Here is a 17396-nt window from a genome sequence, read left to right as displayed (position 1 = left end):
GTGATGGTCTCTGGAACTATAAGGATCGTCTGTTCGTCCCTAAGGAGGTAAAATTAGAGGTGCTCCAATTAATGCACGACTCCCGACCCGCTGGTCACCCAGGTGTCCTCAAGACACAGGAACTGTTGTCTCGCTCTTTTTGGTGGCCTAAATTAACACAAGATGTTAAAGACGTTGTCCTCTCCTGTGAGACTTGTGCTAGGACCAAGACCCCTCGAGCATCACCTGTGGGTTTACTGCAGCCCCTTCTGGTTCCAACTTGTCCTTGGGGGTCCATGTCAATGGATTTTATTATTGACCTGCCCCGATCAAGTGGACATAATACCATCCTGGTAGTGGTGGATTGACTTACAAAGATGGCTCACTTCCTTGCAGCACTGAATCTTCCTTCTGCAGACCAGACAGCCAAGTTGATTGTGAAAGAGGTGTTTCGGCTTCACGGGGCTCCTGATGAGATCATATCCGATAGAGGGGTACAATTCACTTCAAAATTTTGGAGGACCTTCTGTTCCTCTCTAGGAATTCATTTAAATTTATCGTCTGGCTATCATCCACAATACAATTGCCAGACAGAAAGGACCAATCAGACTTTGGAACAATACTTACGATGTTTTGTTTGTCATCTCCAGGATGACTGGATTGATTTCCTACCATTAGCTGAGTTTTCATACAACAATTCACATCATTCTTCGACTCAGAAGAGCCCCTTTTTCTCAAATTATGGATTTCATCCAACCTTTATTCCTCGTTTTCCATCTTCGGGCCCCATTCCGGCAGTTACAGAGAAACTGGAGACTCTGCGAGACATTCAGGAGACCCTCAAAGAGACACTTCGTGAGACTCAAGTAAAGTACAAAAGAGCAGCAGACCAACACCGCAGTCCCTCCCCAGAATTTCAAGTCGGGGATAAATTCTGGCTTTCTACAAGAAATCTACGTCTAAAGGTTCCAACCATTAAATTGGGCCAAAAATACATTGGGCCATTTCGCATCTCAGCATTAATAAATCCAGTGTCCTTCAGATTAGAGCTTCCTGAGACCATCAAAATACACCCTGTGTTTCATTCTTCTCTGCTGAAACTTTTCCGTGAGAATCCGTTTCCTGGACGGAGACTTCCTCCCCCTGAACCCGTCTTCGTGGATAACGAAGAGGAATTCATTGTGGAGAGAATTTTGGATTCCAGGTTACACCGAGGGAAACTACAGTACCTGGTTCACTGGGGGGGGCTATGGCCCAGAGGAAAGGTCTTGGGAACCCAAAGATTTTGTACATGCTCCGCGACAAGTCAAAGCTTTTCACCGGAGATATCCAGACAAGCCTAGCAAGGATCGTCCGGAGAACGTTCTTGGGAGGGGGAAGTAATGTCATATTCTCTAGCCTGCTGTTACCATGCTTGGCCACCGGGACTGCTGCCACTCTCAATGTCTGGTTCTAGCCTGCAGTACCTATACATGCCCACCAGGAGTGCTGCTGCTAAACTAAGGAACATTCCAGACTCTGATACCTGACACCTCTGCACCTGTGCTCCACCTCCCAGCCTGCCTATATAAACCTCCCTTTCCTGTTCCTCTTTGGCTGTTTATACTGGTTCCTTAGCTTCTGCAAGGTTCCTGTGTTTACTGCTGTGCTAGCTATTGCTATCATCCTGTTCCAGTTTCCTCATTGCCGACCTCTGCTTGTTTCCTGACTTCGCTACCTGCCGCCTGCCTCGGACCCCTGCTTGTTTCCTGACTTTGCTACCTGCCGCCTGCCTCGGACCCCTGCTTGTTTCCTGACTTCGCTCCCTGCTGTTCCTGCCACTGGGATCCACTTCAGCCGAAGTCCAATCCTTGACACCACGCATGCAATATATAAACCCTATATTCGGAACCCAGCACGTAACCATGAATGCAGTATATACACTGTATCATTTGAACCCGCACATAACCATGAATGCAGTCTATAAACACCATATGGTCCAAATACAGCACGTAACCACGAATGCAGTATATACACTATACATTGTAACCTCGAATGCAGTATATATACCATATAATCCAAATACAGCACGTAACCACGAATGCAGTATATACAGTACACTATATACACCATGTAACCCAATTACAGCACATTGTAACCTCGAATGCAGTATATATACACACCCTATAATCCAAATACAGCACGTAACCACGAATGCAGTATATACACTATATACACCATGTAACCCAATTACGGCACATCGTAACCTCGAATGCAGTATATATACACACACCCTATAATCCAAATACAGCACGTAACCACAAATGCAGTATATACACTATATACACCATGTAACCCAATTACAGCACATTGTAACCTCGAATGCAGTATATATATACACACCCTATAATCCAAATACGGCACGTAACCACGAATGCAGTATACACTATATACGCCATGTAACCCAATTGCAGCACATTGTACCCTCGAATGCAGTATATATACCATATAATCCAAATACAGCGCGTGACCCCGAATGCAGTATATACACCATGTAACCCGATTACAGCACATTGTAACCTCGAATCCAGTATATATACTATATAATCCAAATACAGCACGTAACCACGAATGCAGTACATAAACTATATACACCATGTAACCCAATTACAGCAAATTGTACCTCGAATGCAGCGTATATGCCTTATACCCCGAATACAGCGCATTATAACCACAACTGAGGTGTATACACTTTATGCCCCACATACGTTTGGGTGTAATTTCTATACCTTGCACTTATTGCGAGATACACCCAGCATATCTGGCTTTCTGAGGTTAATATACCTATGCCATTTGACAACAGAGAAGCCTATATACTTGATTTCTCACAGCACATTCCTTTAGGTTTTAAATTACTTCTAATGTTTACCCATGTTTGAATAAAAATGTATTGATTTGATTAGTAGAGTAGAGTGCATCATTAAGGGATCTCTCCGCTCCAATTCACATATGTACTGAATCAATCAGATTGTCGGGTAAAGACGGAAAAGAATCATTCCTACAAAGGTTAATGTCCCGTGGCACTATATACTGTGGTATACACTACCGACACACTTAATCACACTGCGGCCAGATCCGCAAGCCGGGAGATTTCCCGGCTTGCTAGTGGCCGCCCCTCGGCGTGCCGCGCGTCATAGACGCGCGGTCACGCGTCTTCGGGAGCGTGCGCCCCCTGCACGCGCGTCCAGGGGCTCCCCGAGGGAGCCCTGGTGTCCCGCGATCGCGGGACAGCAGCAGGGGGTTCCGGGGGACCCGGCGGACCCGGCAGCGGTAGGGAGAGCGCCCCGATCGGAGGGCGCTCTTCCGCTGCTTCGGCGCGCGCCCGTCACTCTCGGGCGCGCGCCAGGCTACTGCTGCGGCCAAGAACGGGCAAATGCTCGAATAAACTTGGCCGCAGCAGTATGTAAGTAGACACACGGAATATACACAGGTATGGTAATCTTCCCTGGTAGAAATTGTAAGTATACCTAGTAACTGTGTACTGGAATCCCTCACCCTCCTCCTATGTAATCCTCCTCTCCGTGTGACTAACAAAAGTTCTCAGATACACACTGGCCACTTAGACAGAACAAAGAGCCATAAATGATATGAGTCAGACACTCGCTGGATCGCCATTCATCCGTCCTGTTTGGCGTGCGTCGGTCCCAAAGTAGAAAACAGCAAACGAAGGAAGTATGAATAAGCACTGCAAATAATCTGGGCTGGAGGCGGGTTAAAAATGAGCTAATTTAATCAGGCATCAATCCTCAGGACCTACCGGTTTTTTTGTATGTCCTGAGGTCTGAATAAATTAGCTCATTTTTAACCCGCCTCTAGCCCGGATTCTTTGCAGTGCTTGTTTCTATTTCCTTCGATTAATGATTACCACCACCCAGACCTGTCCTATCCTGATCCAGCTAACCGATCCTTACTCTGCACTCCGGACGCGGTTATAGGTCGGTGGCTACTAACATCCCCACCTGAGCCTTGCGGTTCCATCCAGTTTGTGGTGAGCGCACGTTACAGTAACAAAGTGTATATCTTTTTTGTAAAAGGATAGTGTGTAGAAATGTGTACTGTGTGCTTTTTTCCCTTCTTGGTGTGTTGGACACAGTGTAGTAAGGCCAGAGTCACCAGGCCAAGACATGGAAGAGTGTTCAGACACACACACACTCAGGAAATGTCATGAGCTGTGTGTCTGGTTACATATACAGTGTACCATGGCTCTCTAAGTCAAACCCCTGTCTTGTCAAGATGGGTCACAAAGTCCGAAAAAGAGCTTTAATCGAGCCAGCCCACACTTGATATGGCCAAAGGAGTGGCTCAACTCGCTTGCCAGCAAAAGTAATGGTTTCAAGTTCAGAATTCATGTGCCTAAGTTTATGGCTCTTCGTTCCAAGACACCCAAACTCCTATGTATGGCTAAGGGAGTACCGAATCAACACTCTCTGTGGCTTGTTTGGTCAGCTATACCGGGGCTCCATCGAACCTCGTTGGGCTGTCCCACTCTCTCCCTTTGGGATAGTTTGTCATTTTAGAGTGGAGCTGCCTGAGCCACACCCCCTTCACCTGATTTGGTTCCCGATTTATACTACTCTGATTGAACTATTCTAATTTGGACAATTCAATTACTTCTATGGATTCCAATGAGCAGGCACCAGTATAACAATACAACTCAAGCCGCACTTGGTATAATTGCTCTGAAGGATCATCTCTGCGGTTGAAGACCCACCTTGGAGATTATTACGGTATTAAGGGTCTACCCTGGGACACCAAGCTCTTCATGTCCATCCCTTGTGAAAGTGTTCTTTTTTTGTTCTTTTGTTTACTCTGCCCTTTATTTGACCTGCTCTGTTTGTATTGTAAACCCTTTCATGTGCTGTACCCCAATCAAACCCTTTGAAGTTTAATAGCTCTCTTGCCTGGCTAATTGCTAGCTCACGTGCTTAGAGGCTACTAACCAAGATTGTTTTTTGCGAGGCTATTAACCATGATTTGGTGTGAGTACTGGGAGAACTGGGCCCTTTGAGATATCACAGGCCCCATCGCCTCCAGAAACCACTGGTTATTCTGTTTAGTGATCGCAGTACCTTTAAGAGTTTGCGAGGTTCCCAGTAAAGGATGAGTTACTTAGTAGATAAGGATGTGTCTCTCAAGTGATTCCATCAGTGGCTCTATGTGGTGGCATACTATCAACCTAGTGGATTTGGGCTACGATATTTGTGGTTTGGGAGTGCAACCAGTGCTGGATATCCTGGTGGTCAAAGGACTCTAGCTATCCTGGCTGGTAGAGTCTTTTTAAGATTCAGCTTAGTGGTGACCTGTAGTTTGAATGCTGGGAGGTCACGTCATTCTGTGTCCTTGAAGTACAGTAATCTTTGTATGTATATCCTGAGCAAACACATGATATATACAGATATATAGATACTATTCTACTAGATTATAAAATTAGTGCAGAATTTTTACAGGAATGAAATGGACTATAGATAACAAATTAAATGTGTTGTTGACACTTTTAATGTATTTGACGAAGAGCCACAAGAATTTTTTGGATGCCACCATCACCGTATGAGAGATGGAAAGTTACGCCTTCTATTTACAGGAAACTGACACAGGCAAATGTGCTTTTGCAAGCTACTGTAATAGTAGTCATCACATATCATTCATCGGGGTGATTGCTATTGGCTCTTAATACAGCCACAAATAAATAGTTATACTGGAAAGGAAATTGAGAAAGTAGATGAAATATTGAGGAACTATTTCCAGTAAAAGTATTTACTGTACACACAGTACTTTGGATAAAGATTTTTTTGCTAATTAAAAAAAACAGAAATACTGTATATTAGTTTATTATATCTACATATGGTAGTTTTATGTTTGAAATTTCTAGTAGCTGTATTGGTCTCGGAGAATGTAGATTCATTGCAGGTTGTGATATGTTATAGGGAACCAACATTAGCATTTTTCATAGATGAAATTATAGTGTACAGAGCTTTCCAAAACTCATATGCTTCTTGTCAAATTTACAAGTCTGTACGCTATAATTATATCGTACATTAAAAAATATAAAAAGTAGGAGCCATATTTGCTTATGGTCCATTAGGACTGTTAATTAAATATCACCCTAGGGGGGCGATTCACTGCTTTTAAGTACGATAACTGCCTTTTAAGACCGATACTGCCTTCTACACGATGCAGAGCTTTATAGGCCCTAAAAGGCATTTTTTCAGCCAGGGAAAAAAAATACGTCCAATCAGGCAAAAAACGGCAAACGTGCAGTTTTTTGCCAGTCAGCGCGATTCACTAAGAAGCCCACGTTATGGGGTGCCAGTATCTCCTATGCATCTTATTCCCACGGTCACATGACGCGAGATATTTAAATGCATAGGAGATACAGGCACCCAATAACGGGGCCTGTATCTGTGGAACCAGAGGGTTCCAAGACCTGAAATCAACACGGTTCTGCTCCGGAGACACCCTGCCCCCTGCTCATCTACACTAGTATTAAAATTGTATATTAAAACAGCTTCATTACCGTAGCGGCTAGCCACTAAGGTAATGAAAGGGTTAAACACCCATAGCCTGTTTCTTGCGGCAGAAGGGGTGGATGAAGGAGGTATTACTCCCAGGGTGGGTGGTAAGGCCTGCCTGGAAGGTTGCAAGATGAGTTAACCCCTTCACTACCATAGTGGTGGGAACCGCTACTCCCGGTAGGCCTAAACACCCACCCTTGGGGCTACTACCCAATTCACCCAATACCTCTACCTCCAAGAAACAATAATAAACACAAACCCCCTAAAACCCACCTCCACTACCCCCAACAAACCCCCACAACACATACAGTACAATAATGGGCAAAATAACTATTACCCAGATATGGCTAAAAGCTAATTTGCCCATTATTAAATAAAACATTAGACATCCAGCATAAATAAAGTAAATAAACCTTTCTACTTACCCCTGCCATCATGAAGGGCATCCTCATCAGCATACTGCAGGTCCAGGTCCTCCGATGTCAGCAAGAATACAAGAAAAAATACAATCTAATGGCCCCTAAACCCTTAATCACCTTAGCAGTTAATAACCATGTCACGGTAGACCAGTTCCTTTAACACATTTATATTTCAGGGATCAGTCAATAGGCAAAACAAGGCAGTAAAATATAATGGGGTTTGTTTGGATAAAACCTCGGAAAAACAAAACACAAAATACAGAAATATACACATTTAATGGGGTATGAGGCTTGAGATCTAGCCTTTCTTAGGTGTAGAGCGCCTGCTTGCAAGGGCTTACCCTGATCGGAACCTTGTTCCGAACGGTCCTGGACCGAGATTCAGCAGAAACTCCTGACCGGGACCTAGTCCCGATAGTCCTGGAACTGTTTTCGGTAGGAACTCCTGATCACGACCGCTACGTTCTCAGATGAGAACTTGGTCCTCGTGTCTGTGCAGGGCAGACATTCCTAGCTTCAAAACGAAGCCGGTTGCTCTGCTATTTGGGTCAGAGCAACTTTGAAAAGCCTGCACTTGCTTTATCGACTCAAGCCACAAAATCATCTGGTTCTCTGACTGGGGCTTCTCCTTAGGCCTCGGATATAGTGCATACAGGATTAGAAATGAAATAAATACAACAAAAGTAGAATTTTCATAACCATTTAAATATATATTTAAAAGTACAAATGCAAAACTATGTAAACTTTGTCATTAACATAACGACAGATATAACTTATTAAATTAACACATTATATAAAAATTTAACTTAATAACTCTCTCTCTCTATTCTACCCCCTCTCTCTCTCTTCTCCCCCCTTTCTCTCTCTTCTCCCCCCTTTCTCTCTCTTCTACCCCCTTTCTCTCTCTTCTACCCCCTCTCTCTTCTCCCCCCTCTCTCTCTCTTCTCCCCCCTCTCTCTCTCTTCTCCCCCCTCTCTCTCTCTTCTCCCCCCTTTCTCTCTCTTCTCCCCCCCTCTCTCTCTCTTCTCCCCCCCTGTCTCTCTCTTCTCCCCCCCTCTCTCTCTCTTCTCCCCCCCCTCTCTCTCTCTTCTCCCCCCTTTCTCTATCTTCTCCCCCCTCTCTCTCTCTTCTCCCCCCTCTTTCTCTCTTCTCCTCCCTTTCTCTCTCTCTCCCTTCTGCCTCCTCTCTCTCCCCCCACCCCTTCTCCCCCCACCCCTTCTACCCCCACCACACCACTCCGTTTGCCCCCCAACCCACCACCAGGCTGTTTTTTACACCCACCCCCTGCACCAGCCCCAGCCCGTTTTTCACACTCCATCCCCCTGCAGCAGCGCGTGACTCCGGTTCACATGAATGCTTGGCAGCATCACCTCAGGACAGATCGGTCAGTGAGCAGTAGCAGCAGGCAGACACACACACAGGCAGACACACACACAGGCAGACACACACACAGGCAGACACACAGGCACACACACACCACCCACCTTGGGGTCTGGCTGCTCTGAAGTGAATAAAAATGGCGGACCGGCTGCAGCCCCATTGGATGGGAGCGGTCACATGACCGCTCCTCCGCTTCCCCGGCAGCAAATTTCAGTTTGCCACTCTCGGAAGAGTTTCTCCTCCTCAGCACGCATCAGCGCGCATGAGGAGGGAGAAACTATAGCCGTGCTGATTACAGATGCAGGGGCTTTGTGCATCTGTTCAGCGTGGCTCAGCCTGCCTCAGCGACGCTGAGTGCACTATGTCCTGGGCCTTACATACACTCCTCTGAGCTATGTTCAGCATGGAGGAAGGGGGAGTGACCAACCAGAGTGTTGGAATTCCTCCCCGCCAGTCGATAGAAACAGGAACTCGTCTCTGGGCTGACCTCAGAGGAGGAAGCGTGCCAAGCCAGCTCGAAAAGCCAGGTGAAAGGGAAATAGGATTTATCCAATGGGAGAAGCGCCTGCAAGCTGTATCGCCCCCAGCTAACTCATTGTCACCCGCTAGGCAGGCTCCACCAAGTCTGCCAGATACAAGAGGTGTCACCAAAGGGTGCCCTTTGTTCTCCGGACTTGGCAATTCCCCCTTCCTCACCCACCAAACGGTCTTCTCACCTCTGGACATCCTTTCATCTTTGAACTATGGACTCTATACAGACATGCCGGCGTCTATGCTTATGTCCTGGCTGACTGTACAGAGCCTTATGGTAAATGTCTAAAGAATTATAAAGTACACTTTAATAAAGTATACACATTGGGGATACTAATGAAAAAAATAACTAAAAAAACCTAACTAAACAGCGCTTAACCATGTGATGTGAAATACATGTGCAACATATATGATACAGAATAAAATATTATAATAATGTGCAATGAATGTGACCAACAAATGTTGAAAACCAATTGTGATAACAAGAGGACAGAGCTGCCAAAGGCTTTCCACAATGCAAGTTACCTCCTCAACTTGCATACAGGTTTATAATGAAGGAAAAAAGATATCTGGCACTCAAAATTTCACTAAGTCCATAGGAAATAAAAACAGTCCCTTGGGATTCCCCCATAGAGTCCAAATCTTTGAAGATGGTATATGGAGATCTCCTCACTGCTGCGACTTATCAATCCACCTAAAATTTAAAAAAGAGGCACACCATTGCACAGTATTCCTGAACTAAAAAGTTCCCTTATAGACAATATGGAATGCCTACTTACAAGAAATTCTCTTGCTTAGTGCTGTTGAGACAATCTGTGCTGGGTCTCCTTTCACATCCACTGGTACCTCGAATACCCCGAGTACTTTCTCAATCCCTTGTGGCTCTGGTGCTTAAGGATCTCCCAAATCACGTTGAGCCCCAGAGAAAGAGTGAGAGTGGACAATAGCAAGGACTGCACAGAATTTATTAAAACTACGGCTACAACAAGCCTAAAATACACTTACATGCACTTACATGATACACTACCGACACACTTTATTAAAGTGTGGCCGGTACCACAAGCCGGGAGATTTCCCGGCTTGCTAGTGGCCGCCCCTCGGATGACGCGCGGTCACGCGTCTTCGGGAGCCTGCGCCCCCTGCACTGCGGGACGGCGGCAGGGGGTTCCGGGGGACCCGGCGGACCCGGTAGCGGTAGGGAGAGCGCCCCGATCGGAGGGCGCTCTTCCGCTGCTTCGGCGCGCGCCCGTCACACTCGGGCGCGCGCCAGGCTACTGCTGCGGCCAAGAACGGGCAAATGCTCGAATAAACTTGGCCGCAGCAGTAGCATGCAGTTTAAAACATCATGAGGATGCTGTCCGCAGCTTGCATGGGAAATCCCTTGACTCCCATGGTTATGATAAGTGCTCTTACCGCCTTTCTCCAGCCGATCTGACACACGTGCGCTCCCCACTCATTGGGCTGTGTTCCGGTACACGCCCAGCTGGCGTCACACACAATGCGCCGCCTGAGTCTCTAGGAGTTCCCCTGCCGACGGCTCCTCAAAGCTCCTCCCACTCTAACGCGTTTCGTGACGTAGGGATGTCACTTTCTCAAAGGAACCAAGCACAGATTGTCTCAACTGCACTAAGCAAGAGAATTTCTTGTAAGTAGGCATTACATATTGTCTATAAGGGAACTTTTTATTTCAGGAATACAGCGCAATTGTGTGCCTCTTTTATCATTTTTAGGTGGATTGATCAAGTCACAGCAGTGAGGAGATATCCATATACCATCTTCAAAGATTTGGAATCTCTGGGGGAACCTCAAGGGACTGTTTTTGTTTCCTTTGGACTTAGTGACATTTTGAGCGTCAGGTATCCTTTTTCCTTCATTATACACATTGGGTAACCTTATACTTTTAAGGGAAATGGATTTGGGATATTTAGGCTTGAAATCCAGGAGTCTGGGGGAAACTGGGCTGCCCTGGTGTAATTCACCCCGCTTACCAGCAAATCGTGCCTGCTCGCCGGAGAGGATTAACTCGGTAATTCGGCTCCCAAACTCCTGCAAACAAAATAATTGCATTTGTACCCAAATATCCCCCCTAAAACTAACACACAAGAAATCTCACAGTTCAAGGGCCAAGTGAATGTGAAAACAGAAAAAAGCAGGGGTCACTTTATTTTCTACGTGTATCATCCCTGGTCCCTGGCTTCTGATGCTTATGTAGGAACCAGTGACCACACAGTTTCAGGGATAACCAGAGGGCTTAACCTTTATTATGTAGCTTGGTTAACCACTACCGTCACAAACAGCTATAGTAATTAAGGGTTAACCCACCCTCCCCTGCTACCCACCCGTGAGGTCTAACCACCTACCCCAGACCCCCTATTCCCACCCATTACATAGGTTACATTAGTTCAAAAGGATATGACATCATCCCTTAAAGTGATGTCACATCCTTTTGAACTAATGTAACCTATCACATGGTACAGCAACCAATGGGATTGTCTTCAATCCCATTGGCTGTAATACTACTGTATGTGATATAGCCATCTAGTTTTAAGGATGTGACGTACCTCCCTTGGAGATGACGTCACATCCTTAAACAAAAAAACGGAGACAGGCACATGATACAGTGTCCAATCGGATTGGAGCTGTATCATCTGACCTAAAAATGTGACATCACAGGACCTATATAAGGCCTGTTCGTTTCATTTTAGTGGAAGAAGTCGACGTGGCAACATCCGTTTGGATTTACCATGGGGAAATTTGGATTGGAAGATGAAGATAGAAAAAAGAAGAAAATAATGACAGATGAAGATAGAAAAAGGTGAAAGAAGATTACAGAAAGAAGATTTTTGTTACCTGTTCCTGATCTTCAAGGTGGATGGCGTTGGATTGCAGGTGATGACGTCGCAGTTCGAGAGCTTGCAGATTCGTCGGGACTCGGATGGTGAAGACTTCTAAAGGTAAGGGAAATATTGAATGTATGTAATTGTTTTTTTTTTCAGGTTTTTTTATTGTATTTATTTTTATGTATTTGCTTGCCCATTGACTGAAACTGTATTAATCTGTGTCACTTTAGGGTACAGATAAATACAGTGACAGCCAATGCATTCTTTGATAAATGCTTGTTTTCTATTGATTGTAATTTTTTCAATTTCTGTTTATTGTTTGGATTAAATTGTTGGGAATTTGGATGGCTTGTATTTAGTACAATTTATGATTGGTTGGAGTTTTAAATGTATTATTTGTTTTGTTGGCTACTGGTTTAATTAATTAATTGATTTGTTGGCTACTGGTTTTATTTCTTCAATTGATTGATTTGCTATTGGTTTAAATTAATTCTTTGTTTTGTTGGCTAGTTGTTTAAATTAATTAATTGTTTTGTTGGCTTGTGGTTTTATTTCTTTAATTGATTGGTTGGCTAGTTCTTTTATTTCTTGAATTGTGGTGTTTAAGAGCTTGTGTATATATTTTATTATTGTGTATTTTTGGTCTTCATGCTTTGTATTACAGTAGATCCAAGGTTATGGTGTATAGCAGAGCAGAGCCACCAACGGTCAAACTTGATAAAAAATGAATAAATCCATGGCAAACTCCAAATAGACAGATCAGTTTATTGCAGGCTTCAGCAACAGAAGAACTACATGAACGCACCTACGCGTTTCATGCCAAAGCACTTTATCAAGGTGTAAAAAGGAATAAACCGTTTGCATTTTTATACATACCTGCCTGGTCCACCATGATGCAGAGGATGATGTCATCAATGCTCGACCGCAAGACAAGTCGCGATGACGCAACGTGCATCCTTATTGGCCCAGTGGATCAGGGGGTAGGATTTCTTTCTAAAACAAGCTTTAATCGTAAAACCATTCACGAACAACAACAAATAAAAAATAAAAGACAAATATAGGATCACTTCTATACATAGTATACATAATGAAAATAATATACAAACCCCTGAACAACTGCTACTGTACAGACAACCATAACATAATATTAATTTTATATAAATAATAATGATATAACAAATATTAGCTTACACTACTTGTAACTATTAGTAATAATAATTATATTAATATATACATATAAAGATGTCATAAGTAACACATGTACTGATTCTATAGGATTATCTATGCCAGAGGCAGGGAGTTGTTACAACCTTATTATTCATTATAGCCATGGACCAGTATATACATCAGCAATCTCACAATGTGAGAAAAATGACACATTTTAAAGATATTAATTTGCCTTATCATCTTATATTTACCATTTATATCATATATATTGATCCATGATACACAGAACAATTCTAATGTACATGTGACCTCAGATCAAATTAGTAACATGGAACACACAAAAGTTCCAATATGAGAATTATAACTTTGACTATATACTGTAGGATCAAGTATATAATCAGGACACCAGCAGGGACAAACCTATTTTGGCATATACAGTAATATATGTATCCTCTCAATTGACTTTAATGGAATGAATTCCTTAAGAGAATAACAGAAATATAGCCATATCTAATAACAATGATAATATTCTATAACAATATTCTATAACGTTGAATGTATTTTAAAGAAAATGGCATAAATCCCAATCAAGCCCTAATGGTGTCCTTGTTCTTAGGGTAAAGATTCAAAAGGCTTCACGCCTATCTAATGCTTTTGTTCTGTCACCTCTGCTCTATGCCCTGAAATTTAAAGCGGTCAACACTACCCCTAGGGCAATTAGAGAAATGCTTGGGAACAGGATGGTTCTGATCCTTTTTTTCAATGAGCCGAAGGTGCTCCATAATTCTAACTTTCAAACATCTGGGGGTCCTGCCGACATATTGAATTTATTTTTCCCCTTATGAGATATCATTGGATGATATGACTCTGGGTTTTTTTGTTTGCCTTCCTCTGGATCAATAAGTAAGTATAGATATAAGATAAAGTATCTGTTGTCTAAATTTAGCATACAGTAGGTTGAACTTGATGGACGTATATCTTTTTTCAACCTCATCTACTATGTAACTATATTGTTGCCCACAGCGACACGTTAACAGGTAGATGATGAAAGTTGAATTGCAATTTATGAACGTCTGAATTCTGTGAGTTTCTCTAATAACTGAGGATGTAAAGGTCTGCATTGAACTAATTTTTGTGCATACAGTATCTTGCAATGATAGCATTTAAATGAACCCTTAGGTAGTGTAGACTTATTATCACTTTTCAGTCTAAAAAGACTCAGTGATTTTGCTATTGTTTTAGCTCTCTTAAAAATAATATTAGGGCCTGTGGAGATATAGGGTCTTATTCAGAGAACGATCAAAAAAAAATCGCCAGTGAATTTAAAATGAGTGTTTTTTGGGCGTTGCTATCACGGTATTCAGAAAGGCTCGATTACCAGTGATAGCAAAATGCCCAAAACGGGCGAGTTGCTGCCAGCGAGAGCCTCGAGCCTCTGAAAAGGCCTGAACCAGCAATTCATTTCTGCTGCAGAGAGAGCGGCTCTGAGAGAGCCGCCTCTCCCAGCTGAAATGTCGCCCGAAAATTATTGATTTAAATATATACTGTATTTCTTTAATAGTGTAGAGGTGCAGGGGGTCTCCGGAACTGAACCACGTTGGTTTTATGTCCGGGGACCCCCTGCTTCCCGAGATACAGGCCTCTTTATGGGGTGCCAGTATCTCCTATGCAAGGAAATGTCCCGGTCACGTGACGCGGGATATTTCAATGCAGAGGGATACCGGCACCCCATAAAAGTGCTTGTATCTCGGGAAGCAGGGGGTCCCCGGACATAAAACCAACGTGGTTCAGCTCCGGAGACCCCCTGCACCTCTACACTATTAAAGAAATATATATTTAAATCAATATTTAAAAACACATCAATACACACACCCCCCGCCCCCTCCGCCCAAACTCATACAGTACAGTAATGGGCAAAATAACTATTATCCAGATATGGATAATAGATTATTTGCCCATTATTAAACCCTGCATTAGCATACATAAATCAAATAAATAAATAAAGTTATACTTACCACAACAGCAGGTCCCTCTGTCCTCTGTTGCCAGAAAGCATATATACAAAATAAATACATTCTAATGGCCCCTAACCCCTTAACCACCTTAGCGGTTCCTAACCGCTATAGTCATTAAGGGGTTAACCCATCCTGACCCGGGAGGCCCAAGCACCCACCCCAGACTGACTATACCCACCCTATACCCATTGAGTAGTACAGTGGTACATCATACCCATATAATAATAATATGGGCATGATAAGCCTCTATAGCACTCAATGGGCACCCTAATAAAAATACAGTAATACACAAGACACACAGTAATAAAACGTAACTAAACTCCAAAAAAAAAACACTTTACTAAATAAAAACAGTAGCCAGCTAATCCAATCAATAGAAGCAATTACAACATCAACAATGAATTAATTAAAGCATTGCCCAATGAAACCAATTAATCCCTAAACCAACTCAAAATGAATACTAACACTAACCAATGTAAACAATTAATTAATCCAACATTAATGAATGTAACCATTAAAAGACAAATAAATAAATTAAAACAATCTCTGAAGTATCCATAAAACACATGAACTAACATAATATAACATTAAGTACAAGCGAACACCAATCGCAAAGCTTTTATTACATTAACCATAAACAAACAATCACATCCACATCATTAACTGCAATAACAAGTGAGAAATGCCCCCCAAATATTGACATAATAATGTATTAATCTGTACCCTAAAGAGGTACAGATTAATATATTATCAGTCAATGTGCCTCCCCCCAAAAATACAAATAAAAACCCAAAGAATACACCTGTAAAAAGAGACATTTATAAACATTGAATATCTTACTTACCATTAGAAGCGGTGGCCCTCTGACTCCTGCGGTAACAGGAAGCTCACGTACCTTGAAGGCCTCCAACAGCATCCAATGCCATCCGCCATGAAGATCCTGCTCAGGTACCGCAATCTTCTTTTTTCTTTCTTTACTCACCGTCTTCTATCTTCATCTGTAACCATTTCTTGTTCTTCTTTATCTTCTTTCTTCATCTGTCAATCCAAAAAACCCCATGTTAAATCCCAGCCGATGCTGTCTCGTCGGCTTCTTGGGCTCAAATGAGGCGTCACGGCCTTAAATATGGCTTGTGACGTCACATTTACCCTCATAATGGTTAACAGCCACCTGATTGGCTGTTAAAACCATGTGCAGACTTTAATTTTTTTTTTGGCCGTGACGTCACTTAAAGGGAATGATGCCAGCCAATCAGAATGGCTGTGCTTCATTTACCTTTAACATGACGTCGGTAAATCCAAGATGGCCGCTGTGTCACAAGGTATTTCAGCCAATCAGCGTGTGGAATTGGTTCCCACAATCTGATTGGTTGAAATACCTTGTGACACAGCGGCCATCTTGGATTTATCGACGTCATGTTAAAGGTAAATGAAGCACAGCCATTCTGATTGGCTGGCATCATTCCCTTTAAGTGACGTCACGGCCAAAAAAAAAATTAAAGTCTGCACATGGTTTTAACAGCCAATCAGGTGGCTGTTAACCATTATGAGGGTAAATGTGACGTCACAAGCCATATTTAAGGCCGTGACGCCTCATTTGAGCCCAAGAAGCCGACGAGACAGCATCGGCTGGGATTTAACATGGGGTTTTTTGGATTGACAGATGAAGAAAGAAGATAAAGAAGAACAAGAAATGGTTACAGATGAAGATAGAAGACGGTGAGTAAAGAAAGAAAAAAGAAGATTGCGGTACCTGAGCAGGATCTTCATGGCGGATGGCATTGGATGCTGTTGGAGGCCTTCAAGGTACGTGAGCTTCCTGTTACCGCAGGAGTCAGAGGGCCACCGCTTCTAATGGTAAGTAAGATATTCAATGTTTATAAATGTCTCTTTTTACAGGTGTATTCTTTGGGTTTTTATTTGTATTTTTGGGGGGAGGCACATTGACTGATAATATATTAATCTGTACCTCTTTAGGGTACAGATTAATACATTATTATGTCAATATTTGGGGGGCATTTCTCACTTGTTATTGCAGTTAATGATGTGGATGTGATTGTTTGTTTATGGTTAATGTAATAAAAGCTTTGCGATTGGTGTTCGCTTGTACTTAATGTTATATTATGTTAGCTCATGTGTTTTATGGATACTTCAGAGATTGTTTTAATTTATTTATTTGTCTTTTAATGGTTACATTCATTAATGTTGGATTGATTCATTGTTTACATTGGTTAGTGTTACTATTCATTTTGAGTTGGTTTAGGGATTTATTGATTTGATTGGGTAATGCTTTAATTAATTCATTGTTGATGTTGTAATTGCTTCTATTGATTGGATTAGCTGGCTACTGTTTTTATTTAGTGATGTGTGTTTTTTTGGAGTTTAGTTACGTTTTATTACTGTGTGTCTTGTGTATTACTGTATTTTTATTAGGGTGCCCATTGAGTGCTATAGAGGCTTATCATGCCCATATTATTATTATATGGGTATGATGTACCACTGTACTACTCAATG

The sequence above is a fragment of the Ascaphus truei genome, chromosome 15 (assembly GCF_040206685.1).
Source record: "Ascaphus truei isolate aAscTru1 chromosome 15, aAscTru1.hap1, whole genome shotgun sequence".
Taxonomy (NCBI): Eukaryota; Metazoa; Chordata; class Amphibia; order Anura; family Ascaphidae; genus Ascaphus; species Ascaphus truei.
This window is presented reverse-complemented; position numbering follows the sequence as displayed.